The following is an 11422-nucleotide window of genomic DNA, read 5'->3' as shown; positions in this document are numbered from 1 at the left end:
TTCTCGGGGGTCATCTGGGAATGCAGAATACAACGGTTTTACTGGCCCAGTGTGTTTAGGGAGGTGGAAGAATTCTGTAAGTCTTGCCCGACCTGCCAGGCAACTAGCCCCCAGCACCTTTTTTTGCAGTCCCTTGTTACCTCCCCCGTTCATCGAGGTGCCGTTTGAGTGAATCGCTATGGACCTCGTAGGCCCAGTACCGAAGTCCGCTAGAGGACACCAACACATCTTGGTCGTCCTGGACTACGCTACTCGGTACCCAGAGGCGGTGCCACTGCGACATACATCGGCGATGCTTATAGCTAAGGAGCTAATGGAGATGTTCTCCCGAGAGGGGCTACCTAAAGAGGTTCTGACTGACCGTGGGACCCCTTTTATGTCCAAGGTCATGAGGGAACTCTGTAAGTTGCTGCATATCAGACAGTTATGGACATCCGTGTATCATCCGCAAATGGACGGTCTGGTTGAAAGGTTTAACAAAACTCTAAAAACTATGTTAAAAAGGGTGGTGTCTAAAGATGGGAAGGATTGGGACCTTCTTCTGCCCTATCTCATGTTCACTGTGCGAGAGGTACCCCAGGCTTCCACTGGGTTCTCGCCCTTCGAATAGCTTTATGGCAGACATCCTCGTGGTCTGTTGGACGTGGTCAAATAGGGGTGGAAACAGCAACCCACTCCGCATAAAAGTGTCCTGGAGTATATTATCAAGATGCAACAGCGGATAGATACCATTTTGCCTCTTGTCAGGGAGCATATGGAGGCTGCTCAGCCAGCCCAGAGTTGGATCTATAATCGGCAGGCTCGGGTCCAGATCTTTAACCCTGGTGATCGGGTTTTGGTTCTGGTACTGACCGTGGACAGTAAGTTCCTGGCTAGATGGCAGGGGCCCTACGAGGTATTCGTGAAAGTTGGAGAGGTAAATTACAAGGTACACCAGCCAGGGTGGAGGAAGCCGGAGCAGGTTTACCATGTTAATTTACTTAAACCTTGGAAAGATAGAGACCGGTACAGAAGACAGCCCGCGGCCAGGTTTTCTAGGGGAAGAGGTTCCGGCTCCTATGTCTGATGCAAGGGAAGCGGTTGCCACAGTAAAAATTGCGGACGGGACGTTACGGTTTTGTAACGATTTTCGTAAGCTGAACGAAATATCTAAATTCGATGCATATCCTATGCCTCAGGTGGATGAGCTTATTGAAAGGTTAGGCTAAGCCTGGCATTTTTCTGTTTTGGACCTCACCAAAAGGTACTGGCAGGTACCCTTGACTGAGGCTGCCAAAGAGAAAACTGCCTTCATTACACCAGAGGGGCTGTACCAATATAAGGTGTTACCCTTCGGTCTGCATGGCGCCCCTGCCACTTTTCAACGTCTAATGGACATTGTGCTTCGTCCACATCGGCGGTACGCCTCGGCTTACCTGGATGATATTGTCATTCACAGTACCGACTGGGAAAGTCCTGCCCAAAGTACAGGCCGTAGTGGACTCCCTTCGAAAGGCAGGTCTAACAGCTAACCCAAAAAAATGTGCGATAGGGTTTGAGGAGACCAAATACCTTGGGTATGTCATTAGGCGCGGAGTCATCAAACCCCAAGTAAACAAAATAGAGGCGATAAGGAATTGGCCCCGACCTGTCACCTCTAGGCAAGTAGTCATTCCTGGGAATTGTAGGCTATTATATGAGGTTCATTCCCCATTTTGTTACTTTAGCAGCTCCATTGACGGGGCTCTTGAAGAGACGGAAGTCCGTGATTGTCCGCTGGAATGACCAGGCGGAAGAGGCTTTCTCCTCTTTGAAGTCGGCCCTGTGTGGGTTCCTGGTTTTGGTGACGCCCGACTTCAAAAGGGATTTTATAGTACAGACTGATGCCTCCGAAGTAGGCCTTGGTACTGTACTGTCTCAGGAAGTCAACGGGGAGGAGCATCCCATTGTCTTCCTCAGCTGTAAGCTCACTTCAGCCGAGACCCGGTACAGTATAGTGGAGAGAGAGAGTACCTAGCCATCAAGTAGGCACTCGAGTCTCTCCGCTAATATCTGTTGGGGAGAAAGTTTCGTCTGGTGACCGACCACTTCCCTCTCAAGAGAATGAGCCAGGCCAAAGAGATGAATGCTCGGGTCACCAGATGGTTCTTGTCCTTGCAAAACTTTAAGTTTACAGTAGAACACAGGGCAGGCCGGTTACAGGGAAATGCGGATGCCCTGTCCCGGGTACACTGTCTGGCGTGTGTTCACCCCCTCAGGGTTGAACAAAGAGGGGGGGGGGGATGTGACATGGCAAGGGGTTTTGTTTGGGAAGGCAGGTATTTTCCTCCAAACATGGGCGGCTGGGCTGATTTCCAGCCAGGTGAGATCAAATACCGGACCGGAGTTTAAGTGCCGGTCCAGGTTTTGACAGCACCTGGCTGTCCTTTAAATAGACAGCTGGGCTCAGAATCGAGGTCCCTGTTTTGGGATCTGAGGCATGGTGCCGTGCTAGAGGGCTGAGAACCGCATGCGTGGAAACAGGACCCCTAAAGCCTGTTGTGGACCGCTCAAAAAACCTGCTAACACGGTGACTGTTTTGTTCTTTGGACTTTCCTTTGTGTGAACGAACACTAAGGCAGCATTCACACGTCCGTGGTGTGTTGCGGGTCCGCAACACACCAGCCCGGCACCCCCATTGAAATGCCTATTCTTGTCCGCAAGCTGCGGACAAGAATAGGACATGCTCTATCTTTTTGCGGAGCTGCGGACCCAAAATCGGGGCCGCACTCCGCAATTGCGGCTGCAGACAGCACACTGTGTGCTGTCCGCATCCATTCCGTCCCCATAGAGAATGAATGGGTCCGCACCCATTCTGCAAAATTGCGTAAAGGATGCGGACCCATTTTGCGGACGTGTGAATGGAGCCTAGGACTAAAAAAATCTTGCTTTGTTTTTTCCTCCTGTGTGAATAAACACAGATTTTTTTTTTTTTAAACTGTTTCTTTTGCCTCTGTTCTGCGTCCGCTTACCCTGCCTACCAGAGCGAATCCCCACAATAGACATTGCCCGCATGCAGCTGAGAGAGGTGGAGGTAAGTGGTAAGCGGCAGGATCACTACGTGAGACTCCATGGTCGGTACACCACTATCCAACAGTGAGTACATGAACTTCATGATTACTTAATATATTATCAATGAAGGGATGCTAACAATCTTAGGCTACTTTCACACTAGCGTTAGGAGCGGATCCGTCTGATGTTTCATCAGACGGATCCGCTCCTATAATGCAGATGTTCGCATCCGTTCAGAATGGATCCGTCTGCATTAAAACTTAGAAAATTTTCTAAGTATGAAAGTAGCCTGAGCGGATCCGTTCAGACTTTACATTGTAAGTCAATGGGGAACGGATCCGCTTGAAGATTGAGCCATATGGTGTCATCTTCAAGCGGATCCGTCCCCATTGACTTACATTGTAAGTCTGGACGGATCCGCTCGCCTCCGCACGGCCAGGCGGACACCCGAACGCTGCAAGCAGCGTTCAGGTGTCCGCTCACTGAGCGGAGGCTGAGCGCTGGCAGGCGGATGCATTCTCAGTGGATCCGCCTCCACTGAGAATGCATTAGGGCCAGACGGATGCGTTCGGGGCCGCTCGTGAGCCCCTTCAAACGGAGCTCACGAGCGGACACCCGAACGCTCGTGTGAAAGTAGCCTAAAGGCGAATGAAAGAAATTGTGGACATAATACATGCGGCACCAATAATATTTAAACTCATCAGTAAACAAAACTATATGTGCAAATAGCACATTCATAAATGTGGACTATTTACAGTACCAACACATTTTGTAGGCAAAATTATAGAGATATATGGCTGGAATACACACTGCATTATAATATACAAGAAGACAGCTATATATAGGCAACAGCCATATCGTATATGTGATAACCATATATAATAACAGCAGTCATTTATATATCCATATTGGATGTTGGTGTAGAAAGGAGCATGTTGGTTTTACTGGCTTTATAAGTGATGTATTTTATTGTATCTTGTTTTAATTGATCTTTATTTTATTATATATATTTGAAGAAATTATGACTCAATTTTGGGGTGATATTTTTTTTTTTTTTTTATGTAACTTGTATTAAATAGTATATTTTTTTTTTAAACTCGTTTTATTGAAATATAACAAGCTAAGATTGGCATGTTGCATACATTAAACTGATACACTACATACTCACATTATTACATATGGATCCATTGGTGAGTCACATATTGATCTCTTCAGATTACAACTTCAAATCTCATTAATGTCAATTAACAATAAAGGAGGTACAACAGCAGAGTATTATGCGTTGTCGCTTTGTGTTGTCTACAGGGTACATACGTTCAAAAATGTTTTTACTCTGTGGAATGCATATGTATCGAAGATACTGTCAATGGCGAGGAGCACCATGATCCCCAAACCTTCTGAAATTTCTGAGGACATTTTCTATGGGAGAACATAATTTTTTCCCAGGGTATTATTTGATTTACCAAGTCTTTCCATTGAGTGACCGTAGGCGGCCTATCTGCCATCCACCTGAGAGCAACTGCCTTCCTAGCCATGAAGAGAGTCTCCCTCAGAAAAATACAGTTAGTGTGATAGCGCCTCATCATCAACTACTCCTAAAAACACTTTTTAGGGCACAACTCTAGGGCACCTGGGATCATAGTGGATAGTACTGTCACTACATCCCTCCAATAGTTCTGAACATGGTTACATTCCCATAAGAGGTGCCAAAAGCCCGCCTCTGATTGTGCACACCTGTGACACCCGCTATGCGTCAATCTGCCCATCTTATATAGTCTGACCGGAGTGAGGTAGCTCCTATAAAGTATAAATAACTGTATAAGTCTATTGTTAAGGGAGGGTGATACCCCTGACGGGGCATCTAATGCCTCATTCCATTCTTCTTTAGTGAGGTTTGGGATGCACTCCCTCCATCTAGTCTCCGCCAGCAGAGAGTTTGAGCTCATTTTGATATTCAAGAGGTGTGTATATAAGGCCGATATCATGCCCCTAGGGCCTTGGCTTTTAAGAATGCCGATGAGCGGGTAGTTTGAAATGGATTTCTTCAGGGACCTCAGCTGTGCCTGAAGTGCATGGCGCAACTGTAAGTATCTAAAAAAATTAGGGCGCACCACTCCCACCTTCATTTGAAGCTGAGTAAAGGAGAACAGGATCCCATTCTCATATAGATCTTTCAGCGTAAGTACTCCATACCCTTGCCAAATACCCTTCCCCTCGCACTGCATCAACATTGGTAGGGATGGATTATCCCATAGTGGCATCTCACCTGGGAGGTCAGCATATTGTTGAAGCTTTGCAGCCTTTTAGACCTGATGTGCTAGTTTATGGATAGGCAGGGGATGTCCAGAGATTGCTGTTAAGTCTCCCAATACAGGCCACAGACTAGAAAGCTGCAAACAATATTGTAGGTAATACTCTGAGTTAGGGGGCTCTGCATGTGAAACCCACAGTGCCAAGTACCTCCATTGCCCGGCTAGAAAGTACAGATGTAAATCTGAAAGGGCTGCCCCCCCCCCTTGCTGCCAGCTCCTCTGCAGTGTCCCCAGTGCCAGCTTTTTTCTGCTGTAATCTGCGTAGAGACCTATCCTCTCTTCCCTATTACCCAAGGAGACCCCCTTTCTCAACGGGTCCCGTCGGATTCTAAGAGCCAGATGTTCTATGGCTACCGCAAATAATAGGGGTGATAATGGACACCTCTGTCTAGTTCCTCTGTTCAATGGGAATGTCGGGGATAAGGATCCATTAACTAGAATGTTAGCAGTAGGTTTAGCATACATTCTAGAAATCCACCGTATAAATACTGGGCCAAAGCCAAAGCTTTCTAAAGCTTGCAATAAATAAGGCCACTCAACCGAGTCAAACGCTTTGGCCGTATCTAAAGCTGCTAGAGCCCATCTTTTATTACCTGCGTAGCCTATTTGCGTGACGACCTGCGCTCTTCGTATGTTACTGAAAGTGGATCGGCCTGGGATGAAGCCCGACTGGTTTTCATGTATTATGGAAGTTATTACCTTATTTAACCCCCAAAATTTTTTTTCGGATAGAATGCGGACCCAGACAGCACACCCACAAAAAAAAAATAGACCATGTCCTATTCTTGTCCGTTTTAGGCATTGTTACAATGGATCCTCAAAAAATACTTTTTATTTTTTTTATGGAAGTACTCCTTTAAAGGTTAAAACGGCTTTTTGTAGCACCATTTTACACAGGCAGAGCTTATCTGGGTCTGCTGCAACCCATCTGCTCTGCTGCACCAGAGGATCTATATTGGATCGCCTGGTTCGTTAGAGGGAGCAGCATGACTGCTTCCTCTCTTCACTGCAGGATGCTCCTAGAGCACTATATATCCAGGGTACAAGAAGGCAAAAGCTGTAAAACACCCCTGTCCTCATCTGTATCTCTGATTTCCAAGACCTGCTCCCTTAGATTGCAGGAGCTTTAAACTTGCCCTTTACATAGTCGTTATCAGGCTAGATCTGCACTGAAAATATTTAGTGGGTCCTGTGTGTCTATATAGTTCTTCACACACACACCTTTTTTTTTAAATACTAATTTGCCAGTTTGCTGGATGGCTGCTGTACATTCAGAGGTGCTGGTGCACAAGCCTCTCATTGACTGAATGTGCTGGTGCCATCATTAAAGGGAACCGGTCATCAACTTTATGCTGTCCGACTGAGGGCAGTATAACGTAGTGACAGAAATGGTGATTTCAGCGATGTGTCACTGATGAGCTAAAAGTAATTTTTTATTTAACCAAAATTTTTGTTAGTATTTTATAATCCAAATTTAATAAGGATATGGGGCGATACGACCCACACTCCAACAGTATAACGATAGAGGCTTCATATAATGAATCAGGGAGGAAACCACTCTCCAGGGATTTAGAATACACTCTAAATACATAGACATACTTGGACCTCAGTTACTTAGAGTAGACCTCCAGTGGAATCCCGTCCGGGCCTGGGGATTTGCCTGAGGCTAGCCTTTTAACAGCCTCCTCGATCTCTTCAAGTGTAATTTCCTCATCTAAAAGCTCCCTATCTGGGACGGCCAATTGGGGATGCGTCCCCTCCTGCATATACTCCCTCAAGTCAGTGTCAGTATACCGAGCCACAGATCTATACAGATCCCGATAGAACTCGTTAAATCTATCTAAAATCCCTGCTGGTTCTTCTACCACATCACCTGTGTCGCTAGCAATGCGTAGTACCGGGGGGCCCTGTTGTTTCTGTTTACCACCTGTGCCAATACTTTCCCAGTTTTATTACCCTGTTCAAACGACTGCTGCTGCAGGAATAAAAGTTTACGATCACCTTTCTCTTTAAGATAGTTCATATACACTCACCTAAAGAATTATTAGGAACATCTGTTCAATTTCTCATTAATGCAATTATCTAGTCAACCAATCACATGGCAGTTGCTTCAATGCATTTAGGGGGGTGGTCCTGGTCAAGACAATCTCCTGAACTCCAAACTGAATGTCAGAATGGGAAAGAAAGGTGATTTAAGCAATTTTGAGCCTGGCATGGTTGTTGGTGCCAGACGGGCCGGTCTGAGTATTTCACAATCTGCTCAGTTACTGGAATTTTCATGCATAACCATTTCTAGGGTTTACAAAGAATGGTGTGAAAAGGGAAAAACATCCAGTATGCGGCAGTCCTGTGGGCAAAAATGTCTTGTGGATGCTAGAGGTCAGAGGAGAATGGGCCGACTGATTCAAGCTGATAGAAGAGCAACGTTGACTGAAATAACCACTTGTTACAACCGAGGTATGCAGCAAAGCATTTGTGAAGCCACAACACGCACAACCTTGAGGCGGATGGGCTACAACAGCAGAAGACCCCACCGGGTACCACTCATCTCCACTACAAATAGGAAAAAGAGGCTACAATTTGCACGAGCTCACCAAAATTGGACTGTTGAAGACTGGAAAAATGTTGCCTGGTCTGATGAGTCTCGATTTCTGTTGAGACATTCAAATGGTAGAGTCCGAATTTGGCGTAAACAGAATGAGAACATGTATCCATCCTCTGATGGCTACTTCCAGCAGGATAATGCACCATGTCACAAAGCTCGAATAATTTAAAATTGGTTTCTTGAACATGACAATGAGTTCACTGTACTGAAATGGCCCCCACAGTCACCAGATCTCAACCCAATAGAGCATCTTTGGGATGTGGTGGAACGGGAGCTTCGTGCCCTGGATGTGCATCCCTCAAATCTCCATCAACTGCAAGATGCTATCCTATCAATATGGGCCAACATTTCTAAAGAATGCTAACAGCACCTTGTTGAATCAATGCCACGTAGAATTAAGGCAGTTCTGAAGGCAAAAGGGGGTCCAATACCGTATTAGTATGGTGTTCCTAATAATTCTTTAGGTGAGTGTATGATCTCCCTTTTAACATCCAATCTACCCTATCAGCCTCCCTTGGGTCAGAAATATACGATCTTTCAGCATTCCTGCAGAGCTCATCCAACTCCTCTTCTCTGCGTTGCGAAGACCTTTTTATATATGAGATAGAGGACTGGAGACAGCCACGCAGAAAGGCCTTCAAGGTATCCCACAATAGAGAAAAGTTATCATCCACTCCGTTCATTTCCAAAAACACACAGAGTTGATCTGGGATACGGTCATTTATACTCATTAATGACAAACAAAACGGGTGAATGCGTCTCTTGGTTGTACGCAGGCTCATGTCCGACGTAACGGACAGTGCTATAATAGGCGCATGATCAGAAGGGCCCTGCGCGCCATAATGTATGTCTCGCAAAGACATATGAGTATTCACTGTGCCAAACATGTAATCTATCCTCGAGAGAGCCCCCTTGGAGGGAGTAAAGCAGTAATATACCAATTGGGTTGTTTTTTTTTCTCTTCACATATCTAGCCATCCTATCTCAGATATAAATCTCGCCAAGATGGTACCGGATGGTCTAACAGTAATGTTCTGTGATGGGTTACGAAATCTGTCCAAAGATGCGTCCAGCACCATGTTGAAATCACCCATACAGATAACCCTCGCTGCAGGAAACTGAGCTGCAAAACCTACCGCTGCCTGCAGCAATGAAAGGTTAGCCGGTGGAGGATTATACAGGTTTAGCACAACATAAGAGATACCATTGGCGTGTGCATAGGTGAAAATATATCTCCCCTCTGGGACAGACACAACCTGGTGTAATTCCCATCTGACTGTACGATGGATTAACAATGACACTCCCCTAGAATATGAAGTTCTATATGCATTTTCCACCCATTGCGCCCAGGGCTTATTAACCCTCCCTCCTGTGTCTTTTGTTAAGTGTGTTTCCTGCAATCCTAGAACGTGTGGAGCATACTTTCGTATATGCGCAAACACCGCCATACGTTTCCTAGGGCCACCTAGCCCCCTCACGTTCCAGGACATTACCCTAATAGCAGACATTTGGCTCAATTGACTGTATGAAATAATAAATCACCAATAAGTCGTTACCCACCATGCAAGTGATGTGAGATGTAAGCACCATGATAGTTGCATATTCATACCAATCCTCAACAATAGAAAATAACTGATAGCAGTACAAAGGTACCCAAATTCTTAAACATAGAACTATGAGTAAGTAGTTAACTATGGTGGCCATATGCTCGGTGGACCTGTCCAGTGTAGATAGGTGGTAAACTGAGACAGGTATTGAAACATACTCCCCCACCACAATAGTATATTGACTAGTGACAACATTTAAAGCTATATCCCATAAAACAGTGCCTGTAAACCAATGGAACATAAGAATAATAAATGATACTGCTCAAATTGCATGCAAATGGCGCTGAACAGGATACTGCGCCTATAGCTACAACAGTCCCAGAGGTGAATGGGTATGCATGTCCCTTCTGAACCATGATGCTGCTCATCTGGGAGGTGATGTTCTTGGCCTCATAGAGAGGCAGTCTTCAGCTTCCCTGGGACTGGAGAAGAAAAGCGATTTCCCGCCATCAACCAATCTCAGGCGAGCCGGATAGGCCATGGAATACTGGATGTTACAGTCACGTAGACATTTCTTAATGCTGACAAAGGTCGCTCTTTCTTCTGTAGATATGCCGAAAAATCAGGATATAGGGATATATTTGCTGATCCCATGGTTATGGTTTGCTTTATCCTGGCTTGTGCAAGTATGAGATCTCTATCGCTCCAGTTGAGCAGGCGAGCCAGCAAGGGCCTAGGAGGCGCACCCGGAGGAGGTGCCCTAATCGGCACCCTGTGCGCTCTTTCCACTGCATATGCCTTCGAGAAGGATGCCCCAGGGAAAATGGATTTAAACCAACCCTCCAGGAAGGCTGCTGGATCAGAGCCCTCCGATCTTTCCGGCATCCCTAGGATTCTCACATTATTGCGCTGTGCACGATACTCCAAATCATTGCATTTTTGTTTCAAGGAGTCCACAGCATGTTCCACATCTGTAATCCTGTCAGGCAGTAGTCTTGTGTTGTCCTCCAACTCAGAGACCTTCTCCTCAGTAAGTCGGGCACGCTCTCTTAGCTGTTGCACATCGTGGCGCAGAAGCACCAAATCAACCCTCACCTCCTCTATCTTGCCAGTAAGAGCCACCATCAGCCGCTCATGTGATGATTGCAGGGTGACTTCTGGCACTTCTTCAGTCTGCTGCACCGTCTGCGGTGCACGTGCAGGAGAGGAAGGAGCTGTGCCATGTTGAGCCTCCTGCCTAGCGTATTCTTTAAGGCGTTCCGCCGCAGCTTGGGCTTTACTGGGGCTCATGGTTCGTTCTGTTGCAACCGGCGACTCCAAGGCACTGTTCGGGAGTAACAGGTAAAGTTGAAGTAGCTAGGATGGCTCAGGATGATCAACGGGAGTCGGAGCAGTGCTCAGACACGTCCGGCCATGTCGACAATTGGCCACGCCCCCATTAAATAGTATTTAAAGATATTCAAGTCTCTGAGATATTCCAGGTGAAGAGTGCCTATCTATAACTATATTTAACTAGAAAAGCTACAGTTTCTGGGGAAATTGTGTGAAGTGTTCTTGCCTCCACCAGTAGTCTACAACTGGAGTGGGCGGAGTAACTGGGTGGAGTGGCTTGAGTAACTGTTGAGTGGCTGGAGTAACCGTGGAAAGGTTGGTTTGGGCAGAGTAACTGTGTGGAGTGTTTGGAGTGAGTAAAGATTAGTAAACATTACACTAACCAATTGATTGATCAAATTTATAAAGTGCACATGGCAAGCTTGATAGAGTGAAAAATGCACTTCAACGTTATTTATATAGCACATTTAATTGCAATGTTGTTGCCCAAAGTTCCATTAAAACATACATTTATAAAAACATTAGCAGCATCATCAAGCCTCGCAGCTGAAGGTATGACCACATGCATTTGGGGGGAGTCTCAGCATCTTGATGTA

The sequence above is a fragment of the Bufo bufo genome, chromosome 2 (genome assembly GCF_905171765.1).
Source record: "Bufo bufo chromosome 2, aBufBuf1.1, whole genome shotgun sequence".
Classification (NCBI taxonomy): Eukaryota; Metazoa; Chordata; class Amphibia; order Anura; family Bufonidae; genus Bufo; species Bufo bufo.
The sequence above is the reverse complement of the archived record's forward strand: the minus strand, read 5'-3'. Positions refer to the sequence as shown.